The sequence below is a fragment of the Rhinopithecus roxellana genome, chromosome 1 (genome assembly GCF_007565055.1).
Source record: "Rhinopithecus roxellana isolate Shanxi Qingling chromosome 1, ASM756505v1, whole genome shotgun sequence".
Taxonomy (NCBI): domain Eukaryota; kingdom Metazoa; phylum Chordata; class Mammalia; order Primates; family Cercopithecidae; genus Rhinopithecus; species Rhinopithecus roxellana.
This window is the reverse complement of record NC_044549.1, coordinates 131,988,964-131,994,810: the sequence shown is the minus strand read 5'-3', so window position 1 is coordinate 131,994,810 and position 5,847 is coordinate 131,988,964. Positions and strand designations below refer to the sequence as shown.

The 5,847-nt window shown below is 43.2% G+C and overlaps 1 pseudogene across 1 annotated transcript; it reads right to left on the bottom strand.

Moving 5' to 3' along the window:
* Positions 1-2,051: 2,051 nt before the first annotated feature.
* LOC104664666 lies at positions 2,052-5,007 on the bottom strand (annotated as a pseudogene). The gene is made up of 2 exons (XR_004059279.1): positions 4,910-5,007; positions 2,052-2,968 (listed from the first exon to the last, which is right to left on the bottom strand). The product of XR_004059279.1 is annotated as a ferritin heavy chain pseudogene (transcript).
* Positions 5,008-5,847: the final 840 nt, after the last annotated feature.

The following is a 5,847-nucleotide window of genomic DNA, read 5'->3' as shown; positions in this document are numbered from 1 at the left end:
AATTTTGATACTACCACAGACATTTAAGTTGCACCCCCAAACTTGTTTTTCTATGAAAAAGTAATGTTAAGATGAACACCTGTACATACATATTTTTGTTCATTTGTATACCATTAAAATATGTTTCTAGAAGTGGAATTGTTAGATCAAACTATGAACATATTTTAAAATTTTGATAGTATTGAAAATTTTCTTCTAAAAAGCTAATACTAATTTATACTCTCACCAACAGTGTATAATAGTTCTGGTTTTTCTTTTTTAAAAAAATTTATTTATTATGTTTTTTGAGACGGAGTTTCACTCTTGTAGCCCAGGCTGGAGTGCAGTGGCGTGATCTCTGCTCACTGCAACCTCTGCCTCCCAGATTCAAGTGATTCTCCTGCTTCAGACTCCCAAGTGGCTGGGATTATAGGCGTTCACCACCACGCCCAGCTAATTTTTGTATTTTTAGTAGAGACAAGGTTTCACCATTTTGGCCAGGCTGGTCTCGAACTCCTGACCTCAGATGATCCACCCATCTTGGCCTCCCAAAGTGCTGGGATTACAGGTGTGAGCCACCGCGCCCAGCTTGGTTTTTCTTTTTAATTACAATTTTTATTTATTTATTTATTTATTGTAGAGATTAGATCTCGCTACGTTGCCTAGGCTGGTCTCAAACTCCCAGCCTCAAGCAATCCTTCCAGCTTGGTCTCTCAAAGTGCTGGAATGACAGGCATGAGCCACCATGCCCAACCTCAGTTCTAGTTTTTCTATATTCTCTTCAATGCCGTGTATTATCAATTTTAAATATTGTACAATCCGATAGTGAAAAAGATACTGCATTGTTTTCATATGTTTATTGGATTTCGAGTTTCTTTTCCTGTATATAGTCATGTCTTGCCCATTTAAAAATTGTTATTGATTCGTAAAAGTTATTTATATTTCAAGGAAATTAGTCTATTGTCATATGTTTTGAAAATGTATCTTTTGAATTTTTACATGTTTTTTCTTCCTATACATAAGATTTTGCTTCTGACATATCGCACGTATTAAGATTTTCCTTTGTAGCTTCTGGTTTTAGTTTTTGCTTGGAAAGATTTTTCTCAAGATTAATTTTTAAATGTTTTGACGTTCATAATTTCTTTAAGTCACATCTTTAAATAACATGAATTATCTTAAGGGCTGCGGTAAAACCTATTCTTATCATTTTCAATATTGCTAGCCAGTGGTCCTCAAACCATTTTCATGTATAATTTATCTTTTTTATTCAGAACTAATTTGAAATGTATTTTTTCGTACTCTAAATTCTGAGATGTATTTGGGTCCATTTAAAGATTCTCTGTTCCTTTCATGTTTGTTTATCCCTATAGTATGTGTCTTCTGGAAAATTAAAAAATTATATAAACCTGTAATTTTTGTTACTTTAATAGCCATATATGAAAGTTTCTTTATATGTAAAATCTGCTGTCAGATTAAAGATGCAAGTGATACATATTTTATAGATAATTTGTGAAACTATGTTTTATAAAGCTTTCTGTCTTCACATTATGACATGGAACCAGAACTCAAGAGGTACTTGATACATATAGGCTGAGTAAACAAATGCTAGTGTGATGCTGATACTGGCCCAGGAGTTGGAAGACCTGGATTCCAGTCGCCGCCTTCCTGCAGGCTGGCTGGGTGACACTGATACATGGTAATAAAGTTTAGGTTGGGCAATGGCCTCCTAGCTAGGTTCCCAACTCCCTTATGGGTTAGCATGGCCATGCAACAAAGCTTTTATCAAAAGAGTAGAAGAGAAGGTGTTACGTACCATGTGCAGAATGGGCTTTAAAACATTGCTTATGCAAACTTCCAAACTCTTTCCCCTTCTTCAGAGCTGGAAATCAGATATTTCTGAGATGTACTTTTGACTGCAGCCAATGTTGATTAGAGACAAAGACAGCATTCTAGGACAGTGGAAAAATGAACTGCAAGGAACGTGGGACCCAAAATGGTTGTGCAAAGCAGAGCAGCCTGCATACCCAGCCTGGACTGACTTACAAGACAGAAATATTCTTTTTTTTGGGGGGGGGTACCAAATTTCTTTATTTGAAGGAATGGTACAAATCAAAGAACTTAAGTGGATGTTTTGGTACAGCTTATAGAAAAGGTAAAGGAAACCCCAACATGCATGCACTGCCTTGGTGACCAGGGAAGTCACCCCATGGCTATGGGGAAATTAGCCTGAGGCTTAGCTTTCATTGTCACTGTCTCCCAGGGTGTGCTTGTCAAAGAGATACTCTGCCAAGCCAGATTCGGGTGCTCCCATCTTGCGCAAGTTGGTCACGTGGTCACCCAATTCTTTGATGGCTTTCACCTGCTCATTCAGGTAATGTGTCTCAATGAAGTCACACAAATGGGGGTCATTTTTGTCAGTGGCCAGTTTGTGCAGTTCCAGTGGTGACTGATTCACATTTTTTTCCAAATGTAGAGCACACTCCATCGCATTCAGCCCGCTCTCCCAGTCGTCATAGTCTGGTTTCTTAATATCCTGAAGGAAGATTCGGCCACCTCAGTGGTTCTGCAGCTTCATCAGTTTCTCCGCATGTTCCTTTTCCTCATGAGATTGGTGAAGAAAGTATTTGGCAAAGTTCTTCAAAGCCACATCATCGCGGTCAAAGTAGTAAGACATGGACAGGTAGGACAGGTAAACGTAGGAAGCGTAGAGCTCCAGGTTGATCTGGCGGTTGAAGGCGGCCTCTGAGTCCTGGTGGTAGTTCTGGCGCACCTGCGAGTTGGACGCGGTCGTCACGGCGGAGGCTAAGGACAGGCGGCGGCGGGTGGCTGCGCGGCGCTGGAGCGGCGGCGGGGCCTTGGGGCGGTCGGACGCGGTGAAGAGGTGACGGAGGGCTGGCTATGGGCGGCAGGCCGGGATGGGGGACGAGCGCCGGGTTCCGTCCAAGCACTGATGAAGCAGGAAACCCCGACGACTCTCGGTGAAGAACGTCTGCAGAAATATTCTTTAAATCACTGTATTATTGGATCTCTTTGTTATAGCACCTTAGCCTTTTCCCTTAGGAATACACATGGGACATTATATTCCACAAAGAAAAAGGTTCTGTGGCCAAATAAGTTTAGGAAATGGTGAGTATAATACAACTATACAGGCTTTCTTTTTGTAGAAGTTTTCAGATTCTTTAATCTACTAATTGAGATCGACCAAGAGAGGGACAGAATATGTGATATTTAAAAGTGCATTTGCAGCCACATGCGGTGGCTCACACCTGTAATCCCAGCACTTTGGGAGGCCGAGGCAGGCGGATCATGAGGTCAGGAGTTCGGGAACATCCTGGCCAACATGATGAAATCCCATCTCTACTAAAAATACAAAAATTAGCCGGGTGTGGTGGCGCGCACCTGTAGTCCCAGCTACTCGGAAGACTGGGGCAGAAGAATCGCTTGAACCTGGGAGGCAGAGGTTGCAGTGAGCCAAGATCACACCACTGCACTCCAACCTGGTGACAGAGCAAGACTCCATTCAAAAATAAAAAATAAAAAAAAAATAAATTTGCTCTTAATTTTTTTTTCTGCTTGGCATGTTATGGGGTTAATTCATTGAACTCTTACACTCTTCTGCATATTCTGCAAAATATGCTCTGGGAAGGCTGGTTTAGAGGATCTCTAACTTTTCTAATATTTCATAATGCATGGCTGATGTTTAATGTGAACTCAGACTCCCACCAGATTTTACAGATCTGGGTCTTCTTTTAGTTTACATGCTTCAGCCAGGGCACTTTAACCTGAGGCTACAGCATTTCCCAGTCGTCAGCAATATTGTGAAATCTGAGTTCCTCTAGTGGACAACAGGCAACGTCATATAGCCATGGAGTATCTGAACAACTTCTAAGTGTGAGGGATTTCATCTGGTGGTTTTGGATTCTCTTCCATTTATACTTAAATAAGGTGACATAAATTTCACTCAGAGAAAAGCCACTCTTTTCCCCCCCGTTTTTAAGAAGTCTAAAAATGCACAACTATTTCCTGAATGAGCAGTACAACCAGGTGTAGAATAGGGAATGTCGTGTCTGCTGGGAACAGACGGTTCCCAGCACAGCTTTATGAAAATTATCCCACGATTCCTGTCCCACCATGGGCTCAGTGGGGAGTCTGATTCTCTGAGCCCCAAAGGGTAGCTTTTTCCCAGACGACACCAGCAAGCAGAGCAGCAGCTCGGGGCTTTGACATGGAGGCTGGAGTGAAAGGTCAAATTGGACCATCCTGGATCACTGGAGGACAATACCCCAGGAACCTCTGGCAAAGACTGGCATTGGAATGACTCCCCTGGATACCCACCTGTGGCATGACATTTGCAAACAGAGTCTTCCTATGAGGCTTGTGAGGTTTGGCCAATTTGCATTCTGCTAGAATTATTAAGTGTGGACATCTTCATAGATCTAGAAAAGCGCTGAGATCCAAAGGACTGAGAATGCTTTGGGGGGTGTTTCCATAGTGAGTGGCTGGCTATTCAATAGACAAATGTTTGAGAGGATACAATGATGTGTTTCCTGAGGCAAGTGGTCAGAACCCAACAGACTCTTCTGTTCAGCTAAGATGTGAAATCATCTGAAGTTCTTACATGTTCTCACGGAGAAATGGATTATCATAGGGAAATGGATATATTGTGATAGACACGATAAGCAGAGAAGTCTGCTGGGAAACACACACACGCACGTCAAGACTGAATGCATGGATGTGTATTATAAAAAGCGTAAAAATACACAACTGCAGATTGTGTAGGACTATATTTTCTTTCGACTTGAGAGACATGTTTATTGCTATTAATACTGCGAAGGGCTCTACGTGCTTCAAAAAATCCCAATCTGTTGCATTCGTAAGCCTGGGTTGGATCTAAAGCAGCTTCCCACTTTGGGAAAGGCATCCCCACGACCTTTCCATGGTTGCTGAATGCAGCTGGAGGCAGTCACAGTTGGTGATGTCTGGAGCCCACTCCCCACTGTGCTGGTCTGCAGAACTTCTGCATGCCATTCCCACAAGCAGGTCTCTGCCCCGCTCTCCTCCACCTGCCTGCTCTCTTTCACCTCCCTGCTTTCCTCTACCTCCCTTGTCACTTGAAGTCTGTGCTTCACAGTTTTCTGGTCTCAACCCTCCTCCATCCCTACAGATATTTAAGAAGCAGGAATCAAAAGGTGAATGAGAGGGGACAACTCACCTCCGATGGACAAGTGTAAAGTGAGAGATGGATAAAACCAAGAAGGAGCTTAAGATATCCAGAAATGTACACTGTGTTTGGAAAAGTAAGGTCAGGAGAAGCATGGGACTCCTGAGGTTGCTCCCTACTATCTTGCAGACTTGCTGCAGGACCAAATAAAGCAGGATCTGTCAAGCACCAGGGTCAGCCCTTAAGCTTAGTGCCTTTCTGAACCTGTGACCCAGTAGTCCCCATCAACTTGTCCCACCTGCCATGCACAGCGCCTCCATGCCCCTGTACCTGAGCTCATGCTGTTCCCTCCGCCAGGGTGCCCTTCTCCTTCTCCACCCGGAGAAGACACTTGCCTGTAAGACCCAGTTCCAATGTCACCCCTTCCTGAGTGTATCAGGAAGAGTCAATGATGGTGTTCTGTGCTCCCAGAGAATTTGCCACATCGTGTTGTGATTCTGTTTCCACATCTGTCTCCCCAACTGGACTGAAAGCTTCACTCATCTTCATACCTCCCTGGTATCTACCTGGTGCCAGACCCGTCCTTAGGGCATGGGAGTGCTCAAGAAATAGGTGTTGAATAAAACGAGTGTATCCATCCATCCATGCATCCATCCATGCATCCATCCTTCCATCCATCCAGACATACATACATATGTAAACATTCT